Source organism: Chelonia mydas, chromosome 2, assembly GCF_015237465.2.
Source record: "Chelonia mydas isolate rCheMyd1 chromosome 2, rCheMyd1.pri.v2, whole genome shotgun sequence".
In the NCBI taxonomy this organism is placed as follows: Eukaryota; Metazoa; Chordata; order Testudines; family Cheloniidae; genus Chelonia; species Chelonia mydas.
This window is the reverse complement of record NC_057850.1, coordinates 36,995,288-37,009,745: the sequence shown is the minus strand read 5'-3', so window position 1 is coordinate 37,009,745 and position 14,458 is coordinate 36,995,288. Positions and strand designations below refer to the sequence as shown.

At 41.9% G+C, this 14,458-nt stretch overlaps 1 protein-coding gene across 5 annotated transcripts in view; it reads right to left on the bottom strand.

Annotated features, from left to right (window-relative positions):
- The window catches only part of NCALD (neurocalcin delta), a 76,403-nt gene extending 69,310 nt beyond the window's left edge, over positions 1-7,093 (bottom strand). The window contains exons 1-2 of one of the 5 annotated variants that reach the window (XM_043539259.1): positions 6,416-6,683; positions 5,784-6,151 (exon numbers count right to left, since the gene is read on the bottom strand). The gene's annotated coding sequence lies outside the window, so the exon portion shown is untranslated. Of the gene's footprint in view, positions 1-5,783; positions 6,726-6,997 lie in introns of those variants that run through there. The other 4 variants (XM_043539261.1, XM_037892186.2, XM_027831076.3 and 1 more) reach the window with 4 other exon arrangements.
- Positions 7,094-14,458: the final 7,365 nt, after the last annotated feature.

Sequence of the window (14,458 nt, the reverse complement as noted above, 5' to 3'; positions counted from 1 at the left end):
GTTGCCAACCTTCCAGGATTGTCCTGGAGTCTCCAGGAATCAAAGATGTCATGTGATAAAACCTCCAGGAATACAGCCAATTAAAATTGGCACCCCTATAATTCCATGCATATTCAAAGTGAACTTCTCCATGGGCTGGAATAGAGACAGCTGCTCCTGCTGCATCCCCTATCCAAATCCACATAAATTCAGGCCCAATGAGCGTTCCCGTCTATGCCAGACTAACAGAGTAGACAAAAAGGGGCTGTGCAACCTGCATGCATTCCCAGTCCCCTCTGTGCACCACTACCATGAAGCCTTGGCAGCGGGAAGGGTCATTTACCTGTAATGAAAACTCTTTCCCAGTACACACTGTGGTGTATGCTGTGATTACTTATTAAATATAATGAAATAGATCCAGATAATGGTACGTGCACTTCTCTAAATAGTAACCATGATGCAAATTCTCTCCCCTGTGCCAAGCAGAAGTATATGGACAGTCATGGTGGAAAGGTGTCCCAGGGCTGTCACAGGAGCAGAATCCTATTCCTCAGAACACTCTATAGCTGCAGTAGTGTCACCAGTAACTGGGCTCAACACAGGCAAATATAGCAAATTTGCCCATTATCTGCACTGTCACAGATCCACAGGAACATTTTCTATTCTTCTGTCCCACCCGTGCCCCATTTTTAAAGCTCCCTCTGGTGGAGGACAGGGAGTTTCTGTGACGCACCGGTGAGTGGTGTGTGCAGAGTGTCTGTGCACTGAATGTGTTCCCCATTTCCTGGACCCCATCCTCTAGAGAGTGAGACTGCTCTGGTTCCGCCGTATACCTAAAGTGGTGGGCAGGATTTGTTCCTTGAAGCACACTCCAAAGGGATGAGCTGAGTAAACTCAGAGGGTATCTGTCAACATGAATCCAGATCTAAAGATACCCTGAACCTTTAGTATTTCAAAGATGCACGTTTTTCCAGTTAATACTTTTCTAGTATTTCCAGTCAATACCAGCGCAATCTTAAAAACAACAACAAGTTTCAATAACTTCAGGGATTGAAATCAGTGAGACTCACGCAATTACATTGTGAACACATACTACTAAGTCTTAAACTTCCAGAAGCAAACAACTACTGAGTAAAACCTTGAACTCCATCCTTTACTCATCCCACTGAGACCAGATGTTGCTGGGGATTCCTGACATTGGGTCATTTTATGGCATTGCCGCTGGGGCAGATTAAAGGCAACGTTTCAGTCCAAGTGACAAGCTTCCTGGCTTTTCTGGGTGTAAGTCAGATTCGTAACGTTATCTCAATGTCATTTTGTGGTTGAAAAATATTCAGTAACTCATAGCTGTGTCAGGCTGAAATCCTACAGAACAGGTACTGGGCACTTTTGCTTTAAATGATTAGATGTTTTTTTGTGGAAGTGAATCTCACCAAAAAATGAAGTTCAGCAGAAAGTCAAAAGGAGAGTTGAGACCACAGAAATGAAAGGAACTCTACAACTATATGTTCATATTTTCCAAATATAGGATTTCACCATCAGCTCCAGTTTTAACAAGAGCAGCTTCTTTTCTGTGCTCCCTTTGGGAAAATGTTGCATTCAGTGATTTGAGCTGCAGTTTCTAATTATATTTTCATACTGTAATGCTGACTGAAATGCAAATTTGATGACAGAACAATTCGATCCTTGTAAAATAATCACAAAATTACTGTTTCTCAAACCTCAACTCTTACTCCCTGCTATTTAAGAATTTAAATTTAACAGCAGTAAGAGTAGAGCCAAAACACACTATTTTTAACTGTTATCTGACTATAGTTGTCTGCACAGATTTCAGCTTGCTGCAAATGGTTCCTTTTGAAATGTGAATACCAAAAACATTCCAGAGTTTGGCTTTTGTACTTGAACTTGGTACAAATCATGGAGTAATCATTTACTTTGCTTTCCCAATATCATATGCATGGCATCTGGGTTTAGTTAAAAAAGCAACTGTTGATTAAAAGGCTAAATCTCCATTGAAAAAAGAAAAGGAGTACTTGTGGCACCTTAGAGACTAACCAATTTTATTTGAGCTGTAGCTCACGAAAGCTTATGCTCAAATAAATTGGTTAGTCTCTAAGGTGCCACAAGTACTCCTTTTCTTTTTGCGAATACAGACGCTGCTACTCTGAAACCTATCACGATTTAGTTACTTTTAACAGGGTTGAAACTAACTTCTGCAAAAAATGTGATTTAAGGGCCTGGTGCTTTACTGGTTTTCCCGTGGTGTGATTCCACTGACTACAACACAGTTACACTGGTTTTATGGTGGTGTAACAGAGTGGAACATTGGGCCCTTAAAATGCCAGCAGAATTGGCACTCTTGAAAGGTTTTCAAATCCATATATGAAGATTCAGAGTATTGCAAGTAGAAAGCTTTTATTAAAAAGTTGGCTTAGATTGTATCGGCAAGAATTGACTTATCTTTCTAGCCTATTTTTAGATTGTCATTGTCCATCAACTCACACAGATCAAGGTACAGTCACTAAAACAATAAAGTTATTTCTAGAGTAATGTATCAACAATTGGAGCATGGTTTTTAATTTTACAAGTTGAATCCTGTTTTGCAATGAGCTTTATATTCCATTTTTAGCCAAGTTCTCCCTTAAGGTGAAGTACTCTGATTCTACAGTAATTACCTGTCAGTTCACTCTTCTGTATGGATAAAGAGACAAGACTGTACAAAGGGATAGTCTCCTGATGTGTGCAAAGGACAGAACACGGAGAAGTGATCTAAATTGTGGGTTCTCAACCACCCTCCTATACAGGAAGGGGAAGCCTGAATTTTTTTTCCCCCTGTGGGTATGGTGCATGGGATCATCACATAGATTGAGAAATCAAATTCTAAATTATGCCATCTTGTTAACGTCACAAACACAGAAGATAAATCAAGTGTTAGTCAGAAAAATGCTTCATAACATACAGGATTAACCAGATTTAAAATACTCTGTCCCTGGGAGCTGTGCATAGCATTAGGGATCTTTATCATTAGCCATCTTCCTCATTTCACATGAAGCAAGGATGTGTGCATTTCCCACAGTTTCTGCATTCTGAACTCAAGGTTGGTCTCTCAAACAACCAACTTCCTCACTGTTGGATTCTTAATAGTAGATAAAAACAAGGCATTCTTCTGATATTCATATAGGACCCAATGCTGAGAGGGACTGAGTGTCTTTAGATCCCACTGAAGTGGATGAGAGACAATAGCTCTCATCGCCTTGCAGAGTTGGACAACACTTGGTTCACTCAGTTTAATCAATACTCTTGTACTTCACACCTTCTGTAATAATATTGCTAGAACCATTTTGGTCAAATGGGGAACTGTTCGTCTTCCTTCCACAGATCAATCTAATCCTTTTATTAAGACTTGGTTATTATTGCTAAAGTAAAACATATCTTTAAAAGATGGAATTGATGTGCCGTTAATTAAAATAATTTTAAAATAGACCCATGAATAATTCATGTGGCAACCACCATATGAATTATTTCCCACTAAGCAGGCATTTATAATGATATTAAGCACAATATAATCTATGGGAAATTGTATTCATGATATAAATTAATGTGATTGTGCCTCTGCATTCATGGTATGGCACTAGTGAAACAATACACAAAGCTTGGTAGACAATGGTTTACATACATGGGACGGATTCTGAAAATGTGAATACAAATAATTTGTTGTCCTACTCAATGCAAGTAAGTAATTGACTGGTGTATATAATTGCTTTCAGATTCTGGCCTGGTCACTATAAATGAGTCAACATATATGCCTTTTATTAAACATTTAGGGCTAGATTCTGCCACTACTTGTTGTGTAGTACCTTACTCAATGAATAAATCTCCTTGATTTCAGTGAGCCAGATTTCTGTAATCTCTCTTCATACATGGATATATGGTGAGCAATTACTCATAATAGTAGTCCAAATGGCTCACCTGTGTATGGGGTGCACAATCTAATGCAACAGGACAACAGGCAGAGTCACTATGTAAGTGTGAATAAGAGTGGTATTAGAAAGTCTCCACTCCAAGGACAAACAAACTTTCATGTAAGATTTTAAATGATCATGACGTTAATAAGAATATATTAACCATATAGTATTTCAAAGTAGTTGCAACATTATAGATCTTAATTAAATTTACCTAAATAAAAAAGTAGAGTGTACATAAAATCTGACGCTTTACCATTAGGTGAAATTTTTTTTTTTAATGTAGTTTAAAAATATAGAATTTTTGCAGAAGATTTAAACTCCAAAGTATAGATTTAATACCAAGTACAACTGTTTTAAGATTTTAGATGCATTTATTTCTGGCGTTCTGTTTAAGCAAATTTATTCTAGACTATTCTTTTCAGAGGTGCTTTCAGTCTTAATATCTATTGGTTCACTTTTAAAAACAATTATTAATGCCACCATACTTGAATATGTATCTGTTTCTTTATAGGTTTCAGAGTAGCAGCCGTGTTAGTCCGTATTCGCAAAAAGAAAAAGAGTACTTGTGGCACCTTAGAGACTAACAAATTTATTTGAGCATAAGCTTTCATGAGCTACAGCTCACTTCATCGGATGCATCTATATATGTTTCTATATAGTTATCTTTCTTACTGCATTGCATTTTAAATTGTTGCGCAGCTCTTGAGTGCTTCAGCAGAGGGGCAGGTTTAAAAAAAAATCATCAAAGTTTAAAGGTTTTATTGTTAGCTCGGGAAATGGTGGCACATAGACATGCTAGAATTATCAAATATATTTTTTCCAGGAAAGAACACACACGGCTTCATCTGTGATCTATTCTTAGAATTAATAATATAAATGTACCCACACACTAATGTAGCCAAAGATTTACAACTTTAAGAAGTGATGAATTCTGCTCTTGGTAACAACTTCCTTTCAAGAAACGTAATTTAAAAAAAAAAGTTTCAGGAAAAAAAAAAGCCAATGTAGCATTTTACTTTTCAACTAGTACTGCATTGTTCATCCTACAACTCTTTTTTTTTTAAGCTAATCTTTTCTGTTTCTCTTTGTGGGATAAAGAGTGGTTAGAATAGCTCATGTGTAGGGGAGAAAAGGGGTAGGAGCATACATTACAGTTATCTTAGTATCTTGGCATATTTCAGATTATTTCTCAGGAAGCTGTTGACCCATTCCTCCGTAAACATAATACAGTCAATCTATCACATGCCCCATGGCTCTGATAAAAGGCTTTAACATTGTATGATTGCAGCATGTGCTAGGAGCATGCATGAACACAGATGATTTAACAGAGAACTTTTGGAGTCTGGTAGCATAATGTTCCTATCAATGTCTATTGTTGGCTTGTTAAACACATCGGGAATTAAAAAAAGAAAATAGATTCTCGAGTTTAATCTGAACAAGACAGCAATTTTAAAACGTTCCAACAATACACAAAGCTGTACTGATGCCTAAACCAACAAAATTCCTAACAAAATTATTTTTGTGTAACCAACACGGAATATTTTGCTGATGTTCCTCTATATTGTTATGTAGTGGTTTAAAGTGTCAAGCAAGAACTACTTACTATATTTTATTTTCCCTTCACGGACCATTAATCCAAATTTAACTTTGCTTTGCTGTCTGCACACAGAATTAGTAGCTGGAAGCTGCTCTGCAGTTGTCTGTAGTTGCTCATCAAGGCAAACTTGCAGCCAAAACAAACCAGCAAAAAAAAAAAAAAAAAAAACCCCAACCACAACACGCTTTAAAAAAAAATATATATTATACAAGCGTGTTGTATAATAATATATATTATAATACCTGATTTTAGAAATGCAAGGCGTTAGTAGTCCATGCCCTGGCAGCCCCTGGGAAACAGCAGCAGCAGCAAGGGGGATAAGTCCAGCATCCACTAGATTCTCACAAGCCTTTGGCTGTGTGGACTAAACCACAGACTCTGCCTCCAGCTGACGTCAAAGTCACTGTCACATGGCCAGATGAAAGCCAAGAGAGCAGTGGTTGTCGTAGCAACCACAGCACGGCTCTGAAATTATTTCAATAGGTCATCTGTCATACTGCGTGCACATTTGAACCATCACGGGCTCCCTGACAACCCGAACACCACGAGCTCGCTTCAGTTCGCTAGGAGGAGGAGGAGTCGTTGCTCGGGGGTGTTTTCGCTCATGTCCCTTTAGGAAAAGGCACTTCAGTGAAAAAAAAATAATAAAATAAAAGAAACCCCTCCTCCCCAAACTCACTTCGATGCCCGTCATCAGTCCGATGAAAAAAGCCCCGCTCCACCCCCGCCGCCCAGGAACCAGCAGCCGCCCTCACAGCACGTGGCGACTCGGTCTCCGCGGATGGCCTGCAGGCTGCTCCGCACGGTCACCGGCCCTAACAACGCCCGGACCGGGGTTTGCACAACGGGGGGTGGGGGTGTGAAACGAACATACCGGGAAAGCGCACGCGGCTGCGCGGTTACTGACAGCCCCAGCCAGGGCCGGCTCTACCCTTTTTGCCGCCCCAAGCAGCGCGCCGACTTGCCGCCCCAGCCAGCGGCGGAAGAGAGAGAGAGAGGCTGCCGCAGAAGTGCCGCCGCTGCGGAAACGCCCCCAGGGCTCACGGACTGACGGCCGCCCCGTGCACCTGCCTGGAAGGCGGCTGCCTGGAGCCCGCCCTGGCCACGGCGCTGCCGGGCGTCAGCTGCCTCGGGAGCCCAGCTCCGCGGTAAAGCGGAACGCGGCCAGCAGAGCCCCGCACCGAGGCAGACCACGCACGGCAGCGTGGCAAATCAACATTGTGCGAGCCTGAATGAGAACAGCTGTAGGACCCCAGCTACGCTCCCCGCTAACATGCGAATGACTTGGGGACCCTCCCCCCCCCCCCCACCATCCTGCTCCAAGCACATTGTTTAGAGAAAAGAAAGCCTGTATTTTTCCTGCTGCTCTGGATAGAAATGTCGTGGGAAGAAAACTACCAAAAATAAAATAAAATAAAATAAAAGCCTTACAAACACGGGTCCAGTCTTTACCCACCTTCTAGCGCCCTAGATACAGCACCAGACGCCGATTTTCTTGAAACTTTAGAGGACCTAAATCAGCTCTTTTAGTCAAATTGCCACTTTCCTTCTGTCTATACATTGCCACACATCCAGAGCTTTGTAGCTGCTGCAGAAGGGGGCAGGGTGGGAGAATTTCACCTTTCATAAGTGACAAGGAGAAAGAGGGGTTCTAACTGGAAATTATTTTTATGCTCATCTGAATAAAGGCAGATGACAGTCAGTACAGAAGAGCAGATTAAGACAAACAAACAAAAACCCACATACACACGGGCTGCATGATCATAATTGGGGACACAATATCCTACAGAATGGTGACAGCAAATCAAACAATGTTAGTCCCTCTGAAGTTAGTTTTAGCCACCTCACATTAAGAAAGCTATAGCAGAAATGGAAGAAACCTAGGAAAGGATAACAAAGAGCATTAGCGGAAAGGCTTTCATCCATGTAAGGGAGAGACTACAAAAGGTTTAGTATAGGAAAGAGGAGAGCTAGAGGGGAGATGACTGAAGTAAAAAGAGTCAGTTGAAAACTGACCAGCCCTCCTTTTCACTCTGTTACAGAACAAGACAACTTGATGAAATTAAAGGACACTAATCTTTAGAACATTAAAAAAAAAAACCCAAAACCAACTATTTTATTCAGTTTTTAGTGAACGTATTAAGTTCTCTTCTGGAAGAGTTTATCAGCTATTCAAATACTGTGGTTAGATTTAAAATACACCCAAATAATTTCACTACCAGAAATACTTGTGCAATAGCGATTGAAGCTGAGATAACAGTGAGTAATCAAATTTCATGCTTCAGGGCATACAATCATTGCCTGCAGCAGCTAGAGAAGAATCCCTTGCCAAGAACAACAGTATGGCACAATTACTAGGTGCCTTCTCAAGGAGATATTGCCTTCCTTTTCAGCAGCCACCATGAGCCACTACCAGCACCAGGAGATGAGGCTGATCCAGTATCAAGGTGCTCCCTGGTGCTAAGGGGACCAAAATTCAGGGTTTTTTTCCTCCACCTTTTCCTACATGATCTTAGGCAAGTAATTTAGTTTCTCTCTCCCGCAGTTCCTCACCTGTAAAATGAGATAAGAGCACTTCCCTAGCTCATGGGGGTGTTGTGAGGTCACGAAAGCTTATGGTCAAATAAATTGGTTAGTCTCTAAGGTGCCTCAAGTACTCCTTTTCTTTTTGCGAATACAGACTAACACGGCTGTTACTCTGAAACCAGAAAAAAGATAGGTGCTCAGATGTAAATTTTTTTTTAAAAACTAATGTTAAAATTATATAATACACAGGTTAAGAAAAGAGTGTCTGTACATCTGGGTGTAGTGTTTAGATTATCCAAAAGTACAAAATCTGGTTTAAAAGCCCTAAACTACATATAGTAGATAATCTGCAATAAACCAAATTTAGGTGAATAAATTTAACAATACAGTTTAGGAATTAGAATCTGAATACTTGGGTACATCACTCATGAAAAGTTATACAGAGAGTTAGTTGTAGAAAGCAAATATAGGAATGAGTATAGATTGTCCCTCAGTAACTGAGCATTTAGGATAGGTTGTCCCTTAGTAGATATAATCCATCAGAGAAGTATTTCAGTTACTTTCCAATTTCCCTTCTCATCAGCACTCCAGCTCATCTCTCCTGGTATTGTCGATATCCAGTGATGTGTTCTATGTAGATGTCCCTTGACCACCTGATGGCACCTGACACTATGAGTTGCCACATCAGCCGAGTGTAGTGTTGACCCATTCCACATTCTCTCAACACTCGCTTGTTACTGGGGCCCCATTTGCCCAGGGCGTCAACGATCAGAGCGTGAGTTTGAATCTTTTGCCCCTAGCTCTCAAGGTGGCGGCCAGAGGGGCATATTTCTCCAGCTTTCAAGATCAGGTGTCATGGTAAGCCAGGGTCCTGTTTTCAAAGGGAACTGTGACATCCACCATGATGATCTCCTTCCGTTCCTTGTTGGTGGTGACGATGTCCGGTCGCAGTTGGCTGTCCGTTCTGGGGATAGTGGAGCTCACAGCCACCTTTCCCATGGGTGGCGGGATGGCTCTGACTAGGTGATCTTGGATGGCGTTGTATCGCAGCTCCTAGGCTCTGGAATAGGGCTTGCAGCTACACAGGACGTGGGGTAGCATCTCGTTGGCATAGCTACACTTCCTGTATCGCTTGTCCCAATTCCCGTGGCGGACGGCTCCGTTCAGCGGGACACAGTTGAGCCGGGGCCTGTGGATGAATCTCCAGTCAGCAAATTGGGTGAAGCTGCACCCAGGGAGGAAGTGGTTGCTGGCATCCCACTTGCACATCACCTCAAAGGCCTTGCTCTGGTCCAGCTTCCGTTTCAGGTTTTTGATGTACTGGCAGCAGATGGTATCCTTCAGCATCCTCTCCAGCATGGTTCTAGCTCTTGGAGTGATGATTGTGTGCTCCGTGTTTTTCACCTCTGGCACTAGGACTCCCAGTCCTGGCGTTCCTCGCACCATGTTCCTCGCACCATGTTCCTCGCACCATGGCAGCTGATACACTTCTCCAATCATCACGTGGCATTGTCGTCTGAGACATGTGGAAGATAGAGGTTGTTCTTTAATTCTATCAGCAAAAGCCCTGAATAGTCTGAGCATGTTCCTATATGATTTTGTTGTCTTGACATAAAAAGAAAGTGCCCCCACTGCATCTAGTGGTTGAAGTTTAGCTGCCCCGGGGGTTGAACAAGGTTTGGGAAAGAAAATTGGGAGGTGATGGATTGACTGATATGGAACTGAGACAACCTCGGGCAGAAACTAGGGGGGTGTGGGGGAGGCCTAAGAGTGACTCTGTCCTTATGAAACAGTTATAAATGGGCTAGGAAGGGTTAGATTTTTATTGATAAACATCAGTAAACATCAAGTTCATTGTACACACACAAATCCATGAAAAAATATTTCCATTGACAGCAATCAAAATTTACAAATAGGCAAGGTAAGAAAAATTCTTCATAAGAACTTCTTAGAGTGAAAATCTAGTGATTTGGATTTCTGAATTAGGCTTATTAAAAATGGACTAGCAAATGAATAGTAAAAGTAGGTATGATTGGTTGATGATTTGATGATTTAAGGATATTTAATTGTGTATTATATATTTTGTATACATTTGCTTTTTATAGGTGATGCTGACCACTTGTGTTTTAACAGTTTATTAAACTTTAAATCTCAACGTCTGTCATTAAATAAATGTCTGACTTCTACCACCATAATTTCCCACAACTGTGAAAATTTAAAAATATATAAAAATCTTAAAAAAGGCTTAAAATAAACATCAATTATATCCACTGAAATTATATTAAAAAAATAATAATTCTGCCAAATCTATTTATAAGGAGGACCTGCCATGAAGGCCTGAATCTCACCTGCCCTTTGAGCTGATGTAATGGCTACCAGAAAGGCAGTCTTCACTGATGGGTGGTACAATGACTAGGGTGCTAAGGGCTCAAAGTGGGGACCCGTCACCCTGAAAATATATCGAGGTCCCAAGCAGGAAGGGACTCCCAAAGTAAGTCAAAAATTTGTACGAGAACCTTAAGGAATCTTGCGACTGTATGCTCCTAGATAGTAGGATGATGCTAGATGGATCCTTATGGAGCTGATGGAAAGCCCAGAATGTTTCAGGGCTAGCAAATAGTCCAATATTGCTGAAACTGGTGATGTCACGGGAGAAAACTGGTGCAGAGATGCCCAAATAGAAAACTTCTTCCATTTAGCTTTGTAAGGAACTCTGGTTGAAGGTTTCCTGCTTTGGAGCAGAATGCTCTGAACCTCTGCTGAACAGCTTCTTTTGGTGGGCATCATCCAGCCCAGATCCAGGCTGTCAGCTGTAATGAAGCTGGGTCCGAGTGTAGGATCTGACTGTTGTTCTGTGCGACTTTGTCAGCTTCAGCCAAAAGGGTGATGGGGGGCTGTATTGCAAGGGTCATCAGATCTGAGTATCCAAACTGCCTAGCTCATGCTGGGGCTATCAGAATCATCAGTCCTGCATTTTGCTTCAGTGTCCTTGTTATCATGAGAGTCAGTGGAAAGGCACACATCAGTCCTGGTGTCCAGGGGATCAGAAAGGCATCTGTTAGGGAGCCTGGACTGGAGCCCCCTCTGGAACAGAGCATCTGATATTTGTTGTTCTGGTCTGCGGCAAACAAATCTATTTCTGTGAATTCCCACTTGTGAAAGACGTTCTGTAGCACTGAGTTGGAGAACGGCATGCTAAACTGATCTGACAAGTTGTTCTGAAGGCTGGGAAGGTGCAGAACCACCAGTGTGAATTGGTTTGGAATGAATCAATTCCACAGCCGCATAGTTTCTAATCCTGACAGAATGGGGATAATATTGCTTCCCCCCTTGCTTGCTGTCATAATGCATAGCTGTGATGTTGTCTGTCAGACTTTTATCTTGTGGATCCCTAAAGTGGAGGTAGGAAAGTTGGCACTCCAGGTGAATGGCTTCAAGTTCTAAGATATTTGTATGGGGGTGAACTTCTTGAGGGGATCATGGGTCCTAAATTTGAAGGTAATCTAAATGAGCCCCCATGCCAGAGTGGAGATGTCTATCACCAAAGTCTGGATAGACAGAGGAACACAGAAAGGTACTTGGTTGCACACCTGCAGTGGTTCTGTCCCAGTTTAATGAAGAGAGGACTTTGTGAGGGACTGTGACCTCCATATCCTTTCAGTGTCTAATGGGCAGTTACACTGATTTCAATCATCTTTGCATGCAGTGTAGATGAAGTCTGGCATGCTGGGTGACATAAGTGCAGGAGGCCATGTGACCTAGAAGTCTGAGACATGTTCTCGCTGATGTTTTTAGGTAAGCTTGAAAATGGTTGATGAGAACTAATCTTGTTTGGAATCGCTCTTGTGGAAGGTAAGCTCTCACTGGCCTGGGGATAGATTCACAAAGGGACTTAGCTACCTAACTGCCACTTTAGGACCTAAATCCAACATTTAGGCACAACTGGCATTCAACTAACCTAATCCTGGAAGTGCCTAAAGTCCCTAAGTGTTAAATTTTCAGCTGTTAAAGTCCCCACGGTGCCTAAATTTCAGCGGCTGAGCATGAGTATGGTTGCCTCAGTCCTGACCAGCAGCTCGGCAACTATCTCATACCTAAGACCCAGCAGGATCCTCAGAGTAGGCATTGCCCTGCCCATTTTGCCTGCAGAGCCCAATTCAGGAGGTGTTCTCAGAGCACATTTAATTCCACACAAAATGTCTGAGGAGGCTGATTACCCTTATAATCTTTAGCCCGGTGGTGAGGGCACTCACCTGGGATGTGGGACACATGAGTTCAATCCCTCTACCTGCCTGATATGGAGCACCTCAGAGTGGGGTCCACAAAAGCTAGCACACTAGGCAGGGAGCTGCCTACATTAGCCCATAGCTGATGCTGACAAAAGGGCTGTGTCTTAAGCCCCACCCCATCAGGGAATTAGGCACTTAACTCCCCGCTGGAAGGAGGCAACTATTTCCACTGGGGACTCTCTCTTCCCAGGTGCCTAAGCTATTTCTTGATAGAACAGTGGCAGTGCCCTCCCAACTCCACACAAAATGGCCATAGGAGGAGGATTCCCCCTCTAGCTCCAGTGGTGAGGGCACTCACCCAGGATGTGGAAGTTTTCAGTTCAGTTCCCCCCTCTACCTGATGAAAAGTCAGGAATTGAATATTGATCTCCCACCTCTGAGGTGAATGCCCTAACCTCCAGACTGTGGAATATTCTCCTGTGGTTCTTACTCATCCTCTCCTGTTAAAGCTGTTCCACTGTGTGTAAAATAATTAAATGTGCATTAGGCCAGGGGTGTGCTTTTTTCACACCCCTGAGCAACATAAGTTTTACCGACAAAAGTGCTAGTGTAGACACAGTGAGCACTGGGAGTGCCTGTCATTAATGGGCATCGAAGCATTAGTTGCAGTGATTCCAACCAAAAAACACAAAATGGGTGTAACAATGTTTGACTAGATGAAAGTAGATCATTATGTTTAAACAAACTCTTATCTTTGAAAAATCCCATTGCAGACTCCTCATTTTATTATAATCATATCTACGCTTTTTGTTTGGGCAACGACAATTTAATCTACGTACCAAGCAACACAGGTCTTTATAGTAACAGCAGCTACAGCCACTGCCTTCAGGTGAAATTCACGTGTGTGCAGAAGGCCAGCACAAGGCCTAGACTGCCTTTAAGTTCCACTTAAGCTCTATTTTTCTGTCTCGTGCCCAACTGATATGTCTCCACTGTATCTTGCTCTTCTAATGTAAAATGAACCCTCCCCACCCATTCCCACTCCTTTTTAAAATTTATTCCTTCTGCGGATATTCAGAAAGGGGGAACGGCAGCCTGTAGCAAAGTTCTTTAAATATGGATATTGTTTATTAGGATATGCTAATTATATGCATGTGAATATTATAATTCTTTTCCAGTCAGCTCAAAGATATATAAAAGTGTGAGGGGTGCGGGGGACAGGGACAGTCCGCCACAGAAATTAAGAGAAGCCTAAAAGTCAACCTTTCTATTTTACAGGGCTCAGCTGAAATCCTGTCAGGCCTGCCTCCAACAATGACTGGAAAAGAGCTTCTCCACAGAATAATGTGACTGAAAGCTTCGCTTCTCCCCAGTGCTTAAATGTAATTCAAAACCGTTTTCCAGCAGCACTGACAAGCTTGAAATCAGTAAAACATACAGAAAAGGAAAAGCAACAGCATTCACCCTTTGGAGGGCGCAGAGCATACCTACTTGCAAATACTGATAGAAAAGTTGTCATTCCCCTGACTTACTATTTTAACTTTTACATGGTAAAATCCCCAACTCCAAATTAGTTTTGCTCATAAGGTCAACATAGCAGCAGCTGGGTGCTACGCAGCAAGAGACACACCAAGAGGGGAAAAATGAAAAAAAAAAAACAGGTTAATTTATCCTGGCACCACAAACACTATGATGCCTTAATCAAAGGCATATCCTTATTGCTGGGTGTCATTACAGGGCAGAAGGTTGTTTGGACGCTTTACCTGTGCATTTCCATACCTTAACACATTTGGCTTCCTTTTAATTGTAACCTTAACTCTAAATTTCCTGAACGTGGTTTTGGGATAATTACAACAACTTTGTAATGGTTTTTACCCTTATGTTGATACAGCCTTAATTCCACCATAACATCCTTTTCCTTCTTGGAATTTAGAGTGGGCTATTAACTGTAGTATCTAGGAGAAAATGAAAGAAAGTTGTAGTGACAAGAAAAAAGAGGGTAGGGCTTTGGGAATGTTAAAAGGAAATAAAGGAATTAGCCAGGGCTTAAGGTGGCCTCCAGAAATGCCAGGTGATCAGAAACTATAGGGATAGACACTAATCTAAGAAGCTAGACAGTCCATGCAATAGAAGTTGATTACTCACAACAAAATTTTAGGGCT